Source organism: Rhinoderma darwinii, chromosome 6 (assembly GCF_050947455.1).
Source record: "Rhinoderma darwinii isolate aRhiDar2 chromosome 6, aRhiDar2.hap1, whole genome shotgun sequence".
NCBI classification, from domain to species: Eukaryota; Metazoa; Chordata; class Amphibia; order Anura; family Rhinodermatidae; genus Rhinoderma; species Rhinoderma darwinii.
The window spans coordinates 53,859,941-53,883,566 of record NC_134692.1 but is presented as its reverse complement, the minus strand read 5'-3'; the positions used below and the strand labels follow the sequence as shown (position 1 = coordinate 53,883,566).

At 40.9% G+C, this 23,626-nt stretch overlaps 1 long non-coding RNA gene across 1 annotated transcript in view; it reads left to right on the top strand.

The window, feature by feature from the left end:
• The first annotated feature begins 23,164 nt into the window (after positions 1-23,164).
• Positions 23,165-23,626, top strand: part of LOC142655504 (uncharacterized) — a 92,217-nt gene continuing 91,755 nt past the window's right edge. The window contains exon 1 of the long non-coding RNA XR_012849508.1: positions 23,165-23,291. This is a non-coding gene — a long non-coding RNA (uncharacterized LOC142655504). The remainder of the gene's footprint in view (positions 23,292-23,626) is intronic.

Genomic DNA, 23,626 nt, shown 5'->3' with positions numbered 1-23,626 from the left:
GTGCATGTTACTTCTTGGGACATTTTTGAAGCCGTTTTTCATTGACTCTATAGAAAAACAGCTCCAAAAACGGCAGTAAAAAACGCTGTGAAAATCGCGAATGGCTTAGAAAACATCTGAAAATCAGGAGCTGTTTTCCCTTGAAAACAGCTCCGGATTTTCTTATTTTCTAACATTTTTGATTTTGTGTGTGCACAAACCCTAACTCTGGCCACCATGCATGTCAGAATAAAAGCTACATTTTTAGACAATGACAATGGCGCAAGAATCAGTCTTAACATGTCTTTATAATTTCTTCTTATTACATTGTAGATACAAAAACATAACAGAGAATGTTGAGAAAAACCTTCACAGTTTTTAATAATTTGGAAAATCCCACCCAAGGGGAAGTGCAGACTATGGATACAGAATATATATGAGCATTGCAACCCCTACAGATTTAGTATTGCTTGGTCTCAGTGTTAGGAATGACATTTTATGGTTTACTATCATTACTTCATAGTTTCCTAATATAATACCTCTAGTCAATCAAAACATTTTTTCTTTTTCTTTGCAAATGTAAATATTTCTACAGCCGAAGAATTTTGGAATTAGAGAAACCTTGATAAATTCAATAAATAATAGTGATATATTAACAGCCTAGAGCTTTGGAGTAGGCTTGCTAGTTAGCCTGCCAATAGACACATTTGACACCCAATGGAAACTTTTTGGAGATTCACTGTAATAGGAAGATAAAAGTAAGTCATAAAAATATAGAAAGTGTTCCAGTTTCCTAGTCTCACTGTAGGGAGTATCCATGTCATATTAATGGAATGTTTATACTATCTATACGGACACAACCCATCAAAATTACATAGTAACCCGATACACTTTATAAAGAGAATATGTGTGCATATAAATCTATTAAAAAAGCTGGCCATAGTCTCATAGTCTCAGGGGTAAAGGGCATTCTTGCTTTCTACGGTACTACAACATCGAACAACATCTACATTTATAAATCCCGCCAACCTTGATGATGATTTTTATCCAGACATGATCGACAAATCGTTGATCTTTTTGTACATTTACACTGGCCATTTTTTGCTATTATTGTTTGGAAACGAGTCATAATGATAATTCCCCCGTGGAAATGGGCCTTTAGTATAGAGCTAATAAGCTTTATCCCCAGTTTCAACTCCAGTAATTTCAGTCTAAGGTTTAGGCCTCATTTACACGAGCGTATTATACGCGCGTGCGACGCGCGTGCTTTTCACGCGTGTCGTACGCACCTATAATAGTCTATGGGGCTGTTTAGACGATGCGTGAATTTTGCGCTGCGTGAGTGCGTTGCGTAAAACTCACGACATGTTCTATATTCTTGCGTTTTTCACGCAACACGCACCCATTGACTTCAATGGGTGCGTGAAAACAACGCATGCCACACGGACGGTCCTGCGTTGCATGCGCGAAAATCACGCAAGAGCTGTCAAACTCCTGAATGTAAACAGAAAAGCACCACGTGCTTTTCTGTTTACAAACATCCAAACGGAGTGTCAAATTCGAGATGAGCGCACCGAACTTCACCGGGTTCGGCCAAACTCGTTTTGACCGAAACCGGTAAAAAATGTTCGGGTACGCGACGTCAGGAGACAGTCACTGTCCACGGTGCTGAAAGCGTTAAACTGGTTCAGCACCATGGACAGTGACTTCCGCTCCGAAAATCCATGAACCTGTAAAAAAAAAAAGACGTTCTGACTTACCGATAACTCCGGTCCGACCTCCCGGGATGACAGTTTAGTCCAAGTGACAGCTGCAGCCAATCACAGGCCAAGCACAGGCTGCAGCCAATCACAGGCTGCAGCGGTCTCATGGACTGCGGCGTCATCCTGGGAGGTGGGGCCGGATGACAAGAGAGGGACGCGTCACCAAGGCAACGGCCGGGAGCCCGGACTGGGGGAAGCAGGAAGTTCTTGGTAAGTATGAAATTTTTTTTTTATTCACAGGTTGGTGTATATTGTGTTCGGCATTCACTGTCGAGGGTGCTGAAAGAGTTACTGCCGATCAGTTAGCTCTTTCAGCACCTTGGACAGTGACGGGCGTCGACTAGCCTCATCTCTATGATGGCGGCTGCGTGAAAATCACGCAGCCGCGCATCATACACGGATGACACACGGAGCTGCCAAGTGCCTTTTGCGCGCGCAAAACGCAGCGTTTTTTGCGCGCGCAAAACGCACACGCTCGTGTAAATGAGGCCTCAAGGCCATGTTCACACATTCAGGATTTGTTGAGAATCCGCTGACATTCCACATCCAATGACTGGGGTGAATAATGACTGAGCTGTGGGGAATTTAATATCGCAGGCATGCTCATTATTTAGGCAGGTTACGCATTGAAAAAGCAGTAGATTAGCCCCATTGAATTACAATGGGGTTAATCCGCTTTAGGGTGCACTGGCACATCCACGCCAGAAATCTGAGGGTCAGCCTGAACGTGTGAACGTAGCCTAATGCTGCCTCCAAATTGACATAATGAAACTCCATGTGGTGTTTGTAAAGTTTACTTAGATCTGGCCATACATATACTATCCCTGAATCCCAAAAAACATTCATGCTTGCCTAGGCAAGCATGCGATATAGTTCCTATGGAGGGCGAGCAGCTGACAGACATCAATGGCACTCGTTATGTCTAGGAAGGGCAGGTTAATCACCCAAGAGCGGACATCTGAGGATATTTGGAGTATTCCAACAAAAACAATGGAAAAACTGACAGAAATGTAATGTTCATGGACAGCTATCATAGCACACTCATCTATAGTCCACGTACAATACCCTCTATGAATTAGACCACGGTCGTACAACCAGTTGCAATGTGGTGTAGCATGTTTTCCAAAACTAGGATTGAATCCAAAACTGAATGAAGATATACTTCTTTTTCCTGTTGGGTTTTCTTCACATTTGTCTTGCCTTTTGAAGGTCTACACATTGTGCTAGCCTATTGCACTATGGAATAATTTTTGTCTGTCCATACAGTCTTGACGTGCTGAGACACCAGCTGTATGGGTTCCCTCTAGTTTCTAGTTTTCTTCAGTTATCTGTGCATTAGCACCATTAGCACTTGTTTAGAGTGTTTCAATATTTTACAACAATAGAGATTAGGAAGACAATGGGCAGACTTGCCACTGATTTGCAAGACAGAGGCCACTCATCAAAACCCACACACCTCATTATCATCAATGAATATTCACTAAACAACAAACTGCTCTGCTTAATGAGGTCTTTAGCACAAAAACTTCATCTAACACTTTAGTGTTTCAAAGTTTCAAGCGAAAGTGTCTACAATATGGGCATGTGCGATCCCGAATAAGAAAATTAAAAAAAATAAAAATAATAATAATAATAATTGTGCGTGTGTGTGATCAGCTGCTCCGGCTACCTCCGGGCACCGGACGTCCATGCCGCAAGCAGATGGCTCTGGTAACGGATAGCGGCTGAGCTGCAATACAGCAGATCTGTAGCACGACCACTATGCAGTGGTCGGAGCCATCTGCTTCTGGCTCCAACTACTGCATACCGTTCATAACATCCGGCACCCGGAGGCAGCTGATCTGTGTGGGGTCTGGGTGTCAGACCCGCACCGATCATATAGTGATGACCTATGCTGTGGATAGGTCATCAGTTGTCCGTTCATGGACGATCCCTTTAATTTATCGATTGTTTGTCCTGGAAACTGTTCTAGTTGACATGCTGCATATTTATGCTATACAATTGAGACATTTGAGACTGGAAACAACACCTAATGCTAGCCATACATGTCATACCTGGCCCATAGCTTAGGCCTGATTCACACCTGCATTGGTGTTTCTGTCGTTCTGCTCCGTCAGAGTAAGCACCAGTTCCGATGCATATGACGAACTCCATTAGTGTCCGACAAAACAATTTGACTTTAATGGGTTCCATCTGGTTTCCGTCAGGGTGCTCATGGTTTTACCGGAAACAATAGCACAGCATGCTGGGCTATTGTTTTCGTCAGTATTTTAATTGAGCTTCCAACGCAGATATGAACAGGTCCTTATGCTTATTTACTTAGTCATTATAAATTTTAAGTGCTATAGCTGAACATACACAGGTAAATTTCTCCTCTTAATTGACCATTGTTTCTTTACTATCAAGTTGCTGCTGGTTTTTACCAGGTATATGAGGAAAAAAACAGAGAAATGGCGCAGTTTACAAAAAACATGTTTAGGTAATAGGTGAACAAATTCACTCCCCTATTCTTGTTGTGCTCATGGGCACAACTCCCAGTCTGGCTTGGTTTAATTATGAACGTACAGATGATACTTTCAGAAAAAAGTCACATATTCATCATAGAGGGGGTTTTTGTTGTTTTTTCTGCTTCTTTTCTATGTTTTCTTTTTCACTCTTAATATAAAGTATTCTACTAATTAGTGAAATCATAACAAAAGTGCAGGTGGTGGATTAAAAGAAGAATGTGACCGGGACCTTACCCCTTCACAGTAATGAATTTGGAACTTAATTAGTTAAAGGCTGTGAGGTTTGTTTTTGATGAGCTATGTACCCAGGGGTATGAGTAAGTCCCTTTTTTGTAGGTAATGTTTATTGACTGGTAAATTTATAGCAGACAAAAACCTTCAGTCTTTCTACTTTTCACTTTGTAATAATAATTTGAAGATTATTAACATTTTAAGGTTTCAACTCCACAGGACAATGTACTTTTACAGCTTAGCCACCTGAGGCCGGGTTCACAGGGTGTCTTTAGTTTCTACTGTTTTATTTGTACCGTACTGACCAGATATGCAATGTCAATGAATGAGAAATCAGGACTTACACAGCTTTTTCTGCAGTGGTTTTTGCCGTCATTTTTGTGTTGCACTTTATTTAAATCACAGCATATCTTTTTGCTGGATTCACACGTCGCGGAGAAAATGCGTTTCTTGCCGCGAGTCATTATAAAATGTGTGATTTTTACATGATTTATAAAAAAAAACAGGGCACAGTGGCATGGTTCTGTCATAGCTCGCGGCAAAAAACAAATATAACCACAACGTAAGAACCCAAATTTAACATTTTTGGGGCATTTTCTTCACTACTGTGGAATTGTTCATACGATTGACCTAATATATGATCGGTCAGGTTATGGACAATTTTTAATGTGTATGAGCAGGTTTACAAGAAGGCAAGTCTTCCACATTATTATTGTTTGCGGTTTTGCATTGTTTTTATTAAGAAAACAGTATCCATATTTTTTACATTAATGGGACAGTGGTGCAAAATCTTGCACGTCCACTACAAATGTAACTGTGTGTGTGTAAGTACGAACGAAGAGAACCACGTGAACAATAAATAGTACGAGCGCCACGGCCTCTTCAAATAGCTGATCGGCGGGGGTGCTGACAATCAGACCCCCACCAATCTAATATTGATGGCCTATCCTAAGGATACACCATAAATTTTAATAACCTGGATAAACCTTTTAACTAAATTATTTTAGACACATTTTCCTGGCCGGGTGTTTTTTTTTCCCCTCCATGCCCTTTCTATGATCCTTGGGCTAATTCCCCTACCACTTGTTTGCTAACACTACAGTTCCCATGGAGTCATACATAGGTTCTCACCCTCCAATAGCAAAGGGAATGGGAGCAATGCATCCAAGGTTGGGCCCCTCTGTCAAAATGCCCTATAGTAGCCATATGGTCTGTATGTACAGCCTTCAGTGTGGTAATGGTACGGCTTGTGGGAAAGTACCATTATTTCAATCTGAAAAGATTGTACGTAGTAATAATAGTAAAAAATATTAGGTATCTGCATATCTATTTATACATGTGAGGGTCTTTTCACACTGCATTTGCAGTGTATGTCGGAGGTATACGTCTGGAGGATTTCCCGACGCATACCCCTGACGGATGACTCCGATGGTTTCCACTGCTTAGGTGGACAGGCGGAAATTGATCAAAATAGGTACAAAGGAGAAGTGGAGTTTTTGCCCATATCAACCAGATTACACCTTTTATTTCTCAGAGGCCTTTCGAAAAATGAAAGCAGCAACCTGATTGGTTGCCATGAGCAACTACTCTACTTTTCCTTTGCACTATTTTTGATAAATCTCACCCAATATTTCATCGGTCGCCCATAAGCTCCCATGTTAAAAAAAAAAAGCTTATACTATGTGGTATACATCCAATACAGTTGAACAAAAGGTATGCTGACGCATACCAGCCTGGCGGAAGCCGATGCGACAATCATTTGGCCTCTGTCGGGTGAATGGGGGCCAATGGATACTTTTGGCTTATGCCAAGCAGACACTGCAAATTACAGATAGAGCCTGCAGGGGGGAAACTGCTAAAAAAGAACATTACAGAATAAAAGTCATATAATGGTCCGAAATAGTGTTATTTCTCATGTACACACATATGACAGCTTATTTTGGAAAGTCACCTGAAAGGTTAGGTAAGCTTTATCTGTACAGACTTTGAAATACATGAAGCATTATAGTAAAAATAGAACCGCAAAATAAGCAAAGAGAAAAAGCCATGGTATCTCAGACAGCAAACTTGACATTGAAATCTAATTTTGAAACCTTGCAGCGAGGAGTCGTTGTGCGTTTCTCGAAAACGAAGCCCATACAATATATATATATATGCAGTATTGCTACAATTTGCTACATGTATCAGACACACATATGGATGCAATTTTTATCTATTTGTAAGAACTGGGACCCGCATCTATCAGACATTTATTGCATATCCTGTGGATATGCCATAAATATCTAAGTTGACAATACCCCTTCTAGCTCATGAAAAGTCTGGGTCACACATCCCGGATACAATCACATTTTTTTTGTCAAAAAAAAGTCTGACTGTAAATGTGCAGCCTCATGGCTGGTCTGTGTGGCTCTTGCCAAAGGCCAGAAGTAACATTATTTAAAAATAGCTATTTTTACCATAAGCAAAAATTTTTATTGAAGCTATACTAACAATCCTGATTGTGCTTTATGATCATTGATAAGCTGCATTGATGACCAGTATGCTCAGCGTGCCTAAAGGAGGTTTTACACTGGGCGATTATCAGGCAGACGAGCGTTCATAGAACGCTCAATGGCGATAATTTCCCTGTGTAAACAGGAGAACGATCAGCAGATGAAAGAGCAAAAGCTCAATAATCTACTGATCGTATATCTTTTTAAAAAAGTAAAATATTATCGCTGTCGGCAGCACATCTCACTGTGTAAGCAGGGAGACGTGCTGCCGACATGATAATAATGTATGGGGACGAGCGATCACAGTAATGACCGCTCGTCCCCATCCATAGCTCCGTGGGACATGACCAAACGCACGCCGATCAACGATGTCTCTTTGATCGGCGCTCACTGCACCAATCAAATAGGGCCTTCACAGTGATACATAGTTACTAATGTCCAAAATATACATACTGATTACTTAGAGACAGTCAACAATTAATCAGAATTTGAAAGCAAGTTTGATAAATATATATATTTTTATTAATCCGTTCTCATTGTTATTGTTTCATAGTCGTAACTTTCATATGACACCAGGATCGCAGTTCTAGCTGTGAAACAACCGGAGATATCACCAATTGATAACACAGTCTGGAATGGAAGCTGTTTACTATATGATCACTGCTGGGCAGGGGGAGAAGCTGTATGCTGATTGGACAGCGTCATACAGAAAACTTTACACCGCCCAGAGTGAAAAGAAAAAGTCACCTCCGATTTGGCAAGTATATCCAAATTAGCATATTTAGAAAAATGCTCATTGCAAATAATAAAGGTTTAAAAAAATATATATTGCACTATAGTTATCAGCATCATAGCGCCTATTAGATTAGTTAGGAGATAGGACATGAATAAACTAGTGACAGATCATCTTTAACTGTAGAAGAGAAATCTGGTCTGTTTTTTAAGTGTCAAAGCTATTTATTTTAACTTTCCCGTGGCATCCATATTCTCACATGCTTCCTTCCTGTATGTATAGATTGTGCAGCAGGGTGTGTGTTTTATGGCAGCAAAAATGAATGGGGGTCAATTGTCAGAGAAATATCCTAGATTATTACAGTCTCGAGGAAGTGATAAGAGTACAGCCCCTCCCCCAGAGACCAGGGAGTGACAGGGGAAATGATCACAGAGTCATATCTGTGTGTATACTGTATAGCGTTGCTATCCTGCCTTATGTAGGACTCCAGCAGTACAATAGAGCTGTCATTAACCCCCACCCTCTAACTATAATGAGATGACTCTGTTTATATTGTGCCAATCTATACAGCAAAACTGACAAGTGAGCTATAAAGAGGTAGTGTTAGCCTAATTTAACTGCTCTAGTAGCCAGTGTAAAAACTAGAATATTTATATTTAAATTTATATTTTATATTTTTTGTATGTGAGTAATCACAGGAAAAAAGAAAACACCACCAAACATTTAAAAAAAATATATGATTATAATAAAACCTGATATAAATTATGTTATTTTCTGGTGGTACATAGACTTTAAAGGGATTTCACTCTTTCATGGATTGTCTAGCTTAGAAATCCTGTTGTCATATACCCTATTAGAGAAATCTGAGTTAAAAGAGCGGGGTTCCCTATTTAGGATCCTTATCTCCTGACCAGAGTGGAGAACAGTTACAAAGAGTGTCTCCTGCTCTGGAGGACCTGTCCTGTATCAGTCCTGTATCAGACACAGGCAACCCATTGATTTGAATGGACACTGTGTAATTCTTCATTTATCCTGTGGTGGCGCTGTAGGAAAATGTAACACTTACTGCCAGGTTTCCCCACAGATTACAGCTAATTGCTGGGAGTCACAGGGGACACTTTGTAATTAACTTTTTGTTAAAGAGGCTCTGTCACCAGATTTTGCAACCCCTATCTGCTATTGCAGCAGATAGGCGCTGCAATGTAGATTACAGTAACGTTTTTATTTTTAAAAAACAAGCATTTTTGGCCAAGTTATGACCATTTTTGTATTTATGCAAATGAGGCTTGCAAAAGTACAACTGGGCGTGTTGAAAAGTAAAAGTCCAACTGGGCGTGTATTATGTGCGTACATCGGGGCGTTTTTACTTCTTTTACTAGCTGGGCGTTCTGACGAGAAGTATCATCCACTTCTCTTCAGAATGCCCAGCTTCTGGCAGATCACGCTGTGACGTCACTTCCCCAGGTCCTGCATCGTGTCAGACGAGTGAGGACACATCGGCACCAGAGGCTACAGTTGATTCTGCGGCAGCATCAGCGTTTGCAGGTAAGTAGCTACATCGACTTACCTGCAAACGCCGATGCTGCTGCAGAATCATCTGTAGCCTCTGGTGCCGATGTGTCCTCGCTCGTCCGACACGATGCACGACCTGTGAGTGACGTCACAGCGTGATCTCTCGAGAACACGCTGTCTGCACTGCCAGAAGCTGGGCGTTCTGAAGAGAAGTGGATGATACTTCTCGTCAGAACGCCCAGCTAGTAAAAGAAGTAAAAACGCCCCGATGTACGCACATAATACACGCCCAGTTGTACTTTTACTTTTCAACACGCCCAGTTGTACTTTTGCAAGCCTCATTTGCATAAATACAAAAATGGTCATAACTTGGCCAAAAATGCTCGTTTTTTAAAAATAAAAACGTTACTGTAATCTACATTGCAGCGCCGATCTGCTGCAATAGCAGATAGGGGTTGCAAAATCTGGTGACAGAGCCTCTTTAAGGGACCCTTCTAACGAAAAGGGATTGTCTAAATAAACCCCTTTAGGGATTTTTGTATAAGGAATCATGCCCTTGCACCTATTCACATGGACTAGTCTCTAGCTTGTCTCACTTCTTGCCCTTTAAACTAGCTGCTTTTAGGAACAACATTTTAACAGAGTGTAAATTACAAAGTACCGGCACTTTGTAACCCAATACGAGTGTAGAACCGCTTTAAGCACCGAGAACTGGATTTCCTAAGGTGGAGGAACAATTTATTTTGTCTATAAAAAAAAGTTGTACTTCCTCACAAAAAAGAAAATCACCAACAATCTTTCACGTAGATGAAAAATTCCCCAATGAGAGAGTTTGCCCTGGGCTCAAATAACACCGGGTGTTTTGTTGGTAAACAGATGTGCGACATTATTAAATTGGTTTATTTTGCAGTTCCCATTTGCACACTGCAGTTTTCTTTCCAAGGCTGCTTTAAAACCACAAAATACTGTAGCCATGGCATTTTGTTGCATTTTTCCCATTGACTTGAAATGCTAAAAGTCCCAATATGAAAAATAAAAGTTTGAAAAACACAAATGAGGTTTATACTTAATATACCACAGTGATTTTTTTTTATATATAAAAACAGTTCTAGGAAAATTTTCTAGAGCGGATTCTTAAAAAATGAAAAAACAAACACCTTACAATTAGCCAAAAACTGCCTTTCAAACATGATGTTTTTGCCTCCTCTTGGGATTTAATGTTAAGCTCCTTGTATGTTGTAATAAATAAAAGCCGGCATCTGTACTGCCTCTCTTCAATAAAAACTATTTAAATTAATGTTTTCTATCATATTTGGTGCAACAATATGAATATTCCGTAGTGGTTCTTGATAAACGAGCATGAAATGTTTCCTGTGTGTGTTATCTGTCGATAAAATGTCAGGCTGAAATATTTTCTAGGATGTGTGATTTCTCCACAGACTGTATGACTTGATCCACAGCTGTATAGACGCATATACTGATCCTCAAAGGTATATGAATCAAATGAGCTCATAGGAATGTGCCGAAGGAACTATGACCTTGTATAAGTCACATTGTGCCTCCATGTCCCTGTGTAAACCCAGCAACACCTAAATAGTAAAATAGGGAAAGAAAATTAAAATCAAAAGAAAAAGCACTACAACCCGATTGTATATGTCGAAAGCAAGGAATAAATAATCAGTCACATACTCGTGATAATTTCCATGGCAGCCATGTTGGTCCTCACATAGAGTATCTAGATAAAAAAAACGAAAAACTCTGTAGTGGCTAAATAAAATGGCTCACTGGTTACTTGTATGTTCTCCCCGTGTTTGGGTGGGTTTCCTCTGGGTACTCCCGTTATCTCCCACACTCCAAAAACATACAAGTAAGTAAATTAGCTTCCTATGAAATTGCTCCTACTGTGTCCCAGATAGGGGAATCTAGATTGTGAGCCCCATGGGGTCCATGTACTGATATGAATGATGACAATCTCTGTACAGTGCTGTGGAATATGTTGGCGCTATATACGCAATGGGAATGAAATGAAAAGGGCAGCTGCATCTTTTTGTTATTAACAAGTGACTTTTTGATTATTGGATAACTGACGTTTTACAATGTATCTGGTGAGTTAAATTGTGGAGATCAATTATATTATTTTGAAGAATATTTTAGGATTTAAAAAAAAAAAAAAAAAGAGGATATGGTTGTTCGTCAACTGGAGATTTTTAATGTCTGTGGATTGTAGATGTCCATCAGCCTTATCTTTACCTTTGAAACTAAATTCTGAAGCAAGAAATCCAATAATTGAATTTGCTTTTATAGCCATGAAAGAAAACACATGAGACCAAAGCCAAGCCCTTAAATGCTGTAATAACACATTAGTCCAACTGTCTAGATTATACAAGCAGAAGTGAATGGAGGCACATCAACCATGTGCAAATCAGCTATGCAAAAATACACTAAATTTTCTATCTTACTTTAACTTTGAGCAAAGGCCCCTAGGTAATGTTCCATAAAATCGTCCTTCAGGGAGAACTGGTACTTAAGCTGCAAATAATCAAAAACTTGTGAAGAAAGTGTCCTGGTAATCCAGCACAGAAGTCGCCTCTCTGAACAAATGCTTAAACTAATAATTATAATGCATTGTGACACATCGCTAAGTCCCCAACCTGACTGCACCTCTTATAATGCCATCTTTTGTCCTGGTCTCGGCGTACTAATATTAGTCTAATGATGTACATGGGCTAAATAAATTTTGGAGATATATCATCAGATTACAATATGAATTTAGTTATTTTAAATAGATTTGTTAATAAGTATATCATTAAATTATATACTTGATATGGCTTTTGATTGGTGCCAGTTATAGTGGTTAAAGGGGTTTTCCAGTTAGTAGAAATTCATGGCCTTTCCTCAGGATAGGCCATCAATATCTGATTGGTGGGGGTCCGACTCTTAGCACCCCCACCGATCAGCTGTTTTGAAGGAGCCATGGCAGTCATGTGATCGCTGCTTCCCCTTTATTCCTGTCCCTGATCGTACTGTGCATGGGAGAAGATTTTAATACTGTGAACCGCCGCTACAAGTGTGTCGGCGATTCATAGTACAGAGGACATAATAAATGATGGGAAAGCAGTGCTCAAATGAGTGCCGCAGACTTTTCAAAGCAGCTGATCGGCGGGGGTGCCGAGAGTCGGACCCCCATTAATCAGATCAGATATTAATGGCCTATCCTGAGGATAGGCTATCAATTTCTACTAACTGGAAAACTCCTTTAATACCCTGTCCCTCGCCGACATCCTTTTCATACCAGCTCCTCATTTACTCATATACATCGGTCCCCTAATTTTTTAATTTTTCTTATGCATATACGGACAATCTTCTTTTCCCTTCTCCCCCTTTTTCCAATTGCCTCCTCATTAGGTCTTTTTATTTTTTATTATTACAATTTTTAACATGCACTATTTGCTTTCATTAAAATTCTTGTTGTTATACTTTTTCTGAGTATATTATTAATATGTTTTTGCACATGTTTACATTCCCTGTCCAATAAAACCTTTTTGCATGTAGACCACACTGTTTAACATGTGTGTTCACTAACATCGATGTATGTCCACTCAGTTCTCTATACTTGGCTGTATACTAGATACTTGCCTCCTCTCCGATGTGTTGTACTCGCAGGCATCGGACTCTGCGGTGGGCGGGTGCGCTGATGGGGGGGGGAGTGGTTAACGCACCTTCCGTCCGCTGTCTGTGTTCGGGGTAGTATGTGGGAGGCGTTGTTAGACATCGCCGCCCCACATCCTCCCTGATGACGCGGCCACCGGAAGTGGGGCGGTTTCCATCTTTGTACCCCCCATCTGACGCCGATATCCTCCTTCCGCTGTTGTCCGGTGACTTTGTGATTTGCAACACATGGGTGAGACGGTATATATGAGGGGGTCCCCCCAGGATGTAGCCACCCCCAGACGAAGGCATTTGCCGAAATGCGCGTCGGGTGTGGGCGTCTCTCCTGTGTGTGACCATGACTTTGGGTAGGTAATTATTTCTCATGCGTGTCAGCTATTTCACACTGGCAGTTCAATACCTAACAGCCTCTGAGCACATCAATTATTAGCTCTTTTATGTGTATATGGTATACCATTGTATATTTTCTTTAATTTTTATTATAATCTAAGTATTACCATTTCACCTTCATTAATTGTCTTGATGTACTCTGCAGACTGCTTGGCTGCTATTCCTTAGGCTTCTGACACGTAATTTATTTACATATCCTTACATTCTTACATATATATGCCTACGATATTTATTCATTACTGTGGTCTAGCATAGGTTGACACCTTTTTCATTGTGTGACTCATCATTTTTATTCTGTTATGTCTAAATGTAATAAAGTTTATATTTTTATATTCCAATTATTGTTGTGCTGAAGTTGATAATTTTTTCCTCTCGAGTGTTCCTATAGTCGTATATGATCAACGCACCAAGGTTACTTGGTCATTACTACTGATTGTTTTTCATTAGTATTATTAACCTATATGGATACATTACACTAATAACTTGAATCTTAGACATTGTACCATCACTAATGAATTAAATCTCTTCGTGGGTATTATTTTGGTTCTCTTCCTCTCCTTGCCTGAGCGTTGTTGTGCCTACCCATATTCGTTAGCAAATGGAGCCTTAGTTGTATCCTGATCCCAGTGTTCCCGTATCCTGTTTCCTGTATCCCATATCCTGTAATTGTGTTTCTTCCTGAGCAAAGTCTAGTGTTGGAGTCGACTTCATCCTCTGTGCCACATGTCATCTGCCATGCCAAGCGTCATCTGCTTCGCCAAGCGTCATCTGTCATGCCAAGCGTCATCCACCACGCCAAGCGTCATCTGCCACATCAAGTGTCATCTGTCACCCCTAATGTCATCTGCCAAGTGTCATCTTTGCCGAGAAGTCTGCTACCCCATAGTGTCTGCTACGCCACGTGTCTGTCAGAACTTCTATACAGGTATTCCAGTTCTAAAGACTGTTATTGACTTTTGTTTGGCCAGCTGCTACTCCGCTACGGCGGAGCAGCCTAGTGGGTTCACAATCAACAGATAACCTCCATGCACTGAAGTCCTGGGAGCAACAGACCCAGACCCAATCTGAATTTGCAGAAGCAGAGAGCTCTATATATTAAATGTATGATTCAAATTAATTCATTCTTTGGATATCTCAGATCCGGGCACTTTACGTTTGACATTAGAAACCTCAAAAAAATGTGTCTACAGCATAGCGTGATGGTAGCTTAGCTTTCTTGAACACGATTTCCACCCAAAATCAGCCAAGGTTTTCTTGATTATGTTTGTTCTACTTACAGAGATATTGGAAAATGTAACGATTCCGGGGTATGTGGACCCACTAGGCTGCTCTGTCGTAGCGGAGTGGCAGCTGACCAAACAACAGTCAATGGAACGTCCAAGCACAAGAGTACCTGTATGAAAGTCCAGACAGACACGAGATGTAGCAGATGCCTTGGCACAGATGATTCGTGGCACTGATGATGCTTGGCGTGGCAGCTGATGCTTTTCATGGCAGATGACACCAGACGTGGCAGTTGACAGAGGACATGGCAGATGGTACCAGACGTGGCAGATAACACAGGATGTGGCAGATGACACAGGACGTGGCAGAACTCCAACACTAGACTTTAGCTCAGGAACAAACACAGTTAGTGGATACAGGATGCGGGAATCAGGACACGGGAACACTGGGAACAGGATACAACTAAGGGACCATTTTCTTAACTAACATGGGAAGGCAACATCAATGCTCAGGCAATTAGTGGAAGGGCAGAGCCCTTTTTATAGTCCAGGGTGATCTAGGGACTGGTTAGGGGAATTTTTAGATGTGCACGCACTGGCCCTTTTAGGCCGGGGATGAGCGCGTACACATGTGCTAGCGTCTACGGGGAGGGAGATGCCGGCAGGAAGTCAGAGGTCTGCAGTCACGGCCGCCGGTAGGTGAGAGAAGGCGGCGGTCCGCGATAGCGGTCGTTACAGAATATTTCTAATTGGTTGCAGTGGCCATTCTTTGAAAAGTGACAACAGGAAGTGCAGCCATATTCATTTTACTTTTGAGCAAGAGTTTTAGAAACTAGTAGTTGTTTGTTGATTGAACTTCCTAACAAAAAGACGCTTCTTGTTGTTGTTTTTTTTGTTTGTTTTTTTAATAGTAGTTACAACAAAACAAAATTCTGTAACTAAAACACGTCTAATGACCAATCTTTGGCTACTGATGTTATTGATTTTCTAATATATGGCAAAAACTTTATGTTTTAGGAGGAATTAGTCTTTAAAATGTTTAAAGGGAACCTGTCACCAGCATTTCACCTATTGAACTCTACTCACCCCTCACTGGCCACTGCTGTAAAAAGTTCATTGGCGTTATCCCCTCTCCTAAACTCCTCCTCCAACCAAATAACGGTCTCCAGACATTTTGCGCCTTTTATGGTAATAATCAGGCAGTCTCGTTCATTCCTCTTCTTATGCCTGCCCACTGGCCCACCCTGAATTCTGTCAATCATAAGTAAGCTGCCAATCAAAAGTATGGAGGCGGGGTTAACTCGCAAAGGCTTGAGGAATAAAGATATGACTCTTTTCAAACGAAGATTTGACTCTTTTATGCTCATTAGCATACGGTGTGGGAACACTAAAAAACAAAATATTAAAGGTACAGAGCCTACTAAGAAGACAATTATAGGTTACATAAAAATTATTTTTCACCCACTACCACCAGGTATTGCTGGTATAATAGGTGAAATGCTGGTGACAGGTTCCCTTTAAGGTTACTTCTGTAAACTAATATACTTAAAGGGAATGTCTCGCTAGAAATGTTTTTCTTTTTTTTTTAGTTAAACAGTTAGTATAAACATGATTAGACACTGTTCTAATTTTTTTCATTTTTTCACAAGTCAGGAAATATTATAAATTAGATTCTAATTTATAACATTTCCATGTGCGGGTCACTAGAGGGATCAATTCCCAAAATTGCAACATTGGCATGTGGTAAAGCAACCTTATTGCTTTATGCTGCAAAATTGGAGAAGACACACTCGCTCTAGTGTGCTCAATTAATCCCCCTCCTTTATCCTGGCTAGTGCCAGGAGAAAGGAGGGGGTTGAATGTTCAAACCTCCTACACTGTGTGCCGTCATTTTTTGAGCGAATGCACAGTGTAGTAGGCTTACATACAGTGGTAATCACACAGTAAAACACGAACATACACAAACATAACTTACCTGCTCCTGCGGCCGCCGCTGCCACCGCTCCCTCCGCTCCGTCCGCTCCCTCCACTCCTAGTCCTTGCTTCTGAACACATGTCCGGAAGCCGCGACCGGAAGTAGTCATCTTACTTTCCGGCCGCGGCTTCCGGTCCACAAGAAAATGGCGCCGGATGTAGCTCGGCCGGAGACCCTCCTTTTGGACTGTGTGGGAGCGGCGCATGCGCCGTTCCCACACAGACGGCGTACACCATAGTGAATGGAACGGCTCCCGTTCGCATTCCCTATGGGGATGTATGTGCCGTATTCCATCTCTGTATGTGTCGTTAATCGACACCTACAGAGATGAAAAAAAAATGGCAGCCCCCATAGTGAAGTAAAAGTTAGAAAAAAGAAAAAAGTAAAACACAAACACACAAATAAATAAAATTTATTTTAATAACACACTAAAAGCAAATTGTTATTAAAAATTATTTTTTCGCGACACCTGTCCTTTAATGTTGCCAAGTTAATGAAGAGTAAGGCCAATAGATTCACTGTATTTCAACAATACCCTTTATTCTGTCATTTTTGATAATCTGCCATGGGTCAGTAATTTGGCATACAGTCATCTACACTGGCAAGAAATCCCACACCCATGGGTACCTCCACAGAGATAAGAAGTACACACTAATTATAGAATGAAATAGATTAGAAGCGGCAGTCAAAAGCCAAATTGTAAAAGCCATGTTGTGTTTGGCAGCTAAAATATCAGCATGTTGTGTTTGATTCATGCGTTTCTGTCCATAAGTAAACATGTCATCCCCACAAGCAATGTTCTAGGACATTATTTAATAAATGTACTGGAAAATCCTTAAGTCCTATTGATTTCCATTGGATTGTATGTAATTCCAAAATGCTGATTTTCTCATCAGCTTCAATGTGGGTCGCCAGAAGTTTTTTGTTCCAGTTTTGTAGCACTACAGTCAATAGAATGACAGATTACAACAGAATTGATACCTGTGATCAGTTTTCCAAACATTTTTTCATCAATTGTTCGACTTACAGTAATGAAAAAAGTACATGAGAAGAAGTATACTTGTTTATAAAGGCGGAACAACTAATTGGACCAATCAGGAAATACATTCAGAATCGTATATTAGATTATCTTGTGTCTGTGGCCTGCTAAAGAGCCCAGGAATTTGTAATTTACATAATTAACAGGTGATTACACAAACCACTTTGTTTGTTAGGCATAATGGTTAGGTGTTTGTTACCTTCAACAATGCCCTGTCAGCCACCCTTCAGGGCATTAGTTCTGCATCCTTGTCTTTAGGCCTAATTGCTTTTTTACCTTCTTTTGTATTCAGAAGTACCTGGTGTTTACCCCAAACAGCTGAGAATTTCCTTCTCAATCTAGGATAAAGGGGGTTTTACACTGGGCGATTATCGGGCAGAGAAGCGTTCATAGAACGCTCGTTGCCGATAATTGCCCTGTGTAAACAGGGCAGCGATCAGCAGATGAACAAGCAAACGCTCGATCGTCTGCTGATCGTATAGTTTTAAAAAAGTAGAATATTATCGTAGTTGGCAGCACATCTCCCTGTGTAAACAGTGAGATGTGCTGCCGGCATTATAATAACGTATGGGGACGAACGATTGGAGTAATGACCGCTCGTCCCCATCCATAGCTCCATGTGACAGGACCAAACGAGCGCCGATCAACGATGTCTCGTTGATCAGCACTCGCTGCATCGGCCGATTATCGGCCGGTGTAATAGGGCCTTAACTCATTAATATTATATATATTTATTTTTTCAGTTACATAGATTCATCTTCTCATGTTTTTAATAATACGTCATCTGCTAAATGATTTCCAACTTTAACTGCATCATTCATGACAACTTTTATCCTTCTGAATACTCCTTCTGTCAAGCTAGGACAAAATGCTTTAAATGGGTTTTCCCATGAAACTTATTTATGGCTCAACAATTTGATATACCATAAATGTTTGATGAATGGGGAACCCCCGCCATTATAGAGAAAGGCTTTGTCTGTCTCCCTTGGCAAAGAAGTGGCTGCATGTGTGTAGACGCTCACATCATGAGAGATGTTTCTTTATCTACTAGAGACATTAATAAAGAGTGGCAGTGCACGTGTGGCCACCTCTCCACCAAAAATGAGAACAGGACATCTCCATTCTTGATATTGGAGTGGGTCGAAGGAGTTGGACCCCCACCATTGAGACACTTATGACATATTTAAACAATATGCTATGAATGTCTGTTTGTGGAAAATAAGATCAATGTACAAATAACACTCAAAATTGGTCATGTAGCTTCCTAAACAGTTGTGTAAGCAGAGGTTACAAGCTGTCACATTCACACGTGCATCTGGCCTGAGGATCAGGAGATAAATATAGGCCTGCTGATACTCACACCTTCTGAGCCAACATGCTGATTGCCTTGGTGTCACTGGAGCAAATTGAACATATGTCCCATTCAGTAATGAGGCTTTAAACCAGCGAGAGACTATGCAGAAAATTCAGGAGGCACAGTTATGTCCCAATTCCATCTTCAGAATGTGTGGGTGATGAGGCTCTTACATAACTGCTACTGTTCTTACCATCTCCTTCTGTGCCAGTCTGTCACTCAGTATTTTCATCTATCCCGAAATACTGCCAGTAAATACGGATCAGTAGGCATCCGTATTTCATCAGTATATGCGGAACTTTACAAAAAGGGGGAGGTTGCAAATGATGTCATCAACATGTTGCCTAGCAATGCTTCAGTAAATACGGACGATATGCAGATGGACATCAGTAGCCGTCCGTATTTACGGAAGCTCCCATAGTCCTTGCCGTAATTACTGACAAGAATAGGACAGGTTCTATGATTTTTTTCAGTACGGACACCCATCAGTAAAAATACTGAAAGGTGTCCGTTGCCAATAGAAATTAATGGGTCCGTAATTACTGATGAAAAATACTGTCGTGTGCATAGGGCCTAAGGCCATGTTTATTGTGCTTGCCTGTTTTTATAATTTGTTCCTAGTATATATTTAAACCCCTCCGTATTGCATATAGCACTATAAAATAATCATAATTATCATTACGCTATGCCTAGTAATAATGTATACACAACACTCTAAGGCTACATTCACATGAACGTAGCAAACCTCGGACATGAAAAACTGAGGTGCACCCATGCGGGATGCGTGGTCATGGATCCTCCATAGACTACAGTCCATGGAGGGATGCGTGACACACTTAAAATAGGACATGTCCTATTTTCTCACTAACCCTTCACACGCTCAGTTGAAACAACGGTCGTGTGGACAGCCCCATTGAAATACATGAGTCCGTGTGACAGCCGTTGCTTTTATTGCCATCACACAGACAAGATACACGCTCGTCTGAATGAGCCTTAAAGCCATGTTCACACTGTGCAGTTTTAGCACAGTCTGTTCACTAGGAGTTGGAGAAAAGAAGGCTATAGGACCTGGGATGGAACGTGAGTACTCTTGCGTACCTACAGTAGTCTTCTGCGGCTATCTTACAGCCATCTTATAAACATCCACCACACATGGTAAAGATCTGTTTTATTCATTGTTGCATAGGTTTGTAATATGATTACCAAAATAAGAACACTAGTCAGTATACAATTCTACAGCAATCCACAACAGCAAGGTGATATGAATGTAGACATTGCATGTGGAGCACCTAGATTGTGAACCTTGTATGAATGATATTGTTTTTATGTGCTTAAAGAATGGTTATGAAGCCTGATCGTAAAATATTGTTGCTTTATCGTTTGTATCAAGCATGCCAAAAAAACCTCAGACCACCACATGATCCCATGCTTATACAGATATATACTGTTCGTAGAATCTGTTACTGGTCATAGGGCTGCTATTCCTAACTCTAAATCACCATAAAACAACACAACTTACAACTTAAAAAAGATATTTAATGTTCATCAGTAATAAATAAGAAATATTCACGTCACGTTATATGAATACGAATAGACATTGGAAGAACTCCAAGAGCAGCAAAACTATTTTAATTAATGTCTCTCTGGATTAGTCTAAAAGGTCTCTACCTCCCATAATGTTCATGGCCGGACCTAGTGAGTGCACGTAAATTAGGCCTCATCTGCAAAGATAGTCTGTAAAAGAAATTTATAGTGAGATAAGAAAGAAAAATAAGACTATCCTTTCAGTAAATGTAATGCTTCGCCCATGTCACATATATCTTGGATTTTTTGGAAACACAAATGCAATCTGGTTAGGCCCATGTGATTTCATATGGTCACAGAACATAAGTACAACATAACTATAATTACACTTACATGCTTATAGAAATTATATCTGGAATACAATGCTCTGTACTGTGTTTATTTCGTTGTGTGCTAAAATATTACACTTAAAAATAGAATTCCTTTTATTTTAAGGGTTCTTCATCTGGAACTGCAAGGACAACTGCATGTCCCTCTGAATCCACCTGGACTTGGGAGGCCCTCATAGACAAAGAGGAAAAACAAGTTAAATTAGAATTTTTACTTAAAATATACAGGGTGCCCAGTCAAATCAAATGGCTCAATAGATGCCTGATATCCTCCAGAACTGAGTGCCGAGTTAGACTTGGCTCTGAGACAGTAGTGGGCATAGCAGAGATGGGATCTCATAGCAAAGATCAGAATGCCCCCCTTATAGTGAGGGTTTATGCCACCCAGGATAGTAGGGTTTGGTGTTTGTTTCTCTCTCCACACCATTTCCATGACCCTTGGGCCAATTCCCTACCCCTTTGCTTGCTAACAATGCAGTCTCTCTGGAGAGGGGAGTACTGCAGAGATTCTTGCCACCTGGTAACAAAGGGAATGGGACCAAAAAGAGTTGGGCTTCATTTCGCCAAGGGCCCCATAACAGTCACATGGTCTGCCTGTATGGTATATGAACTCTTGCTCCGAGTTTATCTAGTAGAAAGAGGTCCAGAATGGAGGAGCCCCATAGCTCAACATACTTTAAAGGGGTTTTCCCACGAGGGACATTTATGACATATCCACAGGATATATCATAAAACAGATAGATGCGGATCCCACCTCTGGAACTCGCACCTGTCTCTAGAACAGGGCTCCTAAACCCCTCTTTGTGTGTTGGCTGATTTCCGACCATGAAGGTGAAAACTGCATAGCTCGCTGAGCTACGCTGTTTTCGTAAGCCCCATAGAATTGAATGGTTCTTACGGAAGCAGCGTAGCTCGCATGCTATGCCACCTCCGTAACTGCTATTCACTACTATGGGATTTACGGAAACAGCGTAGTTCAGCGGGCTACACTGTTTACGTAACCTCCGACCATAAAGTCAGGAAGTGGCCGGGAGTCAGTGATAGCAGACAAAGCTAGAACGAGGTTTAGGGGGCCACGTTCTAGAGATAGGTGCGGGTCCCAGAGGTGGAACCCGAATCTATCTGACATTTATTCCTGTGGATATGTCATAAATGTCCCTCGTGGGAGAAGATATAACAAGTGGTCTTAAAGGAACAGTGTCATCACAAATTATTTTTTTATATGTTAAAGATGTTAGTGCTTTATTAAAAACGTTTATATTTATTTGTGTGTTTGTGTTTTACTTTTTCTTATTTTTACACTTTTTCTTCCCTATGGGGGCTGCCATTTTTTGTTCCATTTCTGTGTGTGTCGATTAACGACACATACAGACATGGAATACGGCAGCCACAGTCCCATAGGGACTGCGAACGGCTCCCGTCCCATTGACTGCAGTGTACGGCGTCTGTGTGGGAACTGCGCATGCGCCGCTCCCACACAGTCCTATTCGAAATTGGCGCCGTCCGGCGCCATTTTCCTGTGGACCGGAAGTCGCGGCCGGACAGTAATATTACTACTTCCGGTCGCGGCTTCCGGACTTGTGCACTTGGACCAGCGGCAGCAGACGGAGCGGACGGGCCGGAGGGAGCCGCGGCGGCAGGAGCAGGTAAGAGATTTCAATGTATGTTCGTGTTTGTGTGTGTTTACTACTGTATGTAAACCTACTACACTGTGTGTTAGCTCAAAAAATGGCGACACACAGTGTAGGAGGTTACACCGTTCAAACCCCTCGTTTATCCCGGCACTAGCCAGGATAAAGGAGGGGGGGATGCTGAGAGCTCACTAGAGCGAGGGCTTTTTACCCAATTTTGCAATGCTGCAATTTTGGGAATAGCTCCATCTAGTGACCAGAAATGGGAAATTTAATAAATTAGAATTAATTTATAATATTTCCTGACTCGTGAAAAAAATAAAAAAAATTTGAACAATGTTTAATCACCTACACTCTAAATGTTTAATTTAAAAAAAAAAAACATGTTTTTCTGGCAACACATTGCCTTTAAGCAGACATCCACCAGTTCGGTTTTGTGACCCTGATATAGATCCAGACTTGGATTGCGTCTAGAAAGGAGACTTTCCATTGAAGCAAGTCTTAGTTTACAGTTATCATGCACATGCATGTGAGCTACATGGAGTCACAGAGTGCACCAAAAAGGTGCAGTTCTTACATGTCTTCTTATAAACACCAAGATACAGGCAAGAAGTTACAAAGTCAGCGGAAACCTTAGCACAAGGACCCACAAGGGGATATAGGATGATATAGATGGACGTAGGATACAGAGTTCAGAAAAGCTGCATTCTTCAGCCAAGGTTTATAGTCAGTCGCTACATCAGGAATGCAACCTTGAGAGGAACATCCCATTGTACCAGGAGAGAAAACACTTCATGTAGATAAGCAGACATCTGGAGAACAGAAATCATCAGTGTTTTCATTCTCTATTATGATAGTTCTTGAGTTTGTATATGATATTGTAAGTATAATTTAATTCAGCTTCATCTGATTTCTACTTTTACCCTTTGAATGCCGCGCTGCCCCTGCGTCGCAGATGCTGTGGTCTCCAGTGATTGGCTACCGTGGCCACATTTCCTGTTTAACACATCATTACGCTAAGGATTTACAGCAAGAGCCACAAAAAGACTATGGAATTAACAGTAATTATTGTTTGATATTATACACGTTTGGAGCTTGTTGAGGGATAACCATATTAATACCATATGTCTGGCTATCTTTAGTTGCAATAATACAAATTGCGTTAATTATATAGGTTTATGTTTTTATTTCCTCATTGAGTCAAAAAATATCAGC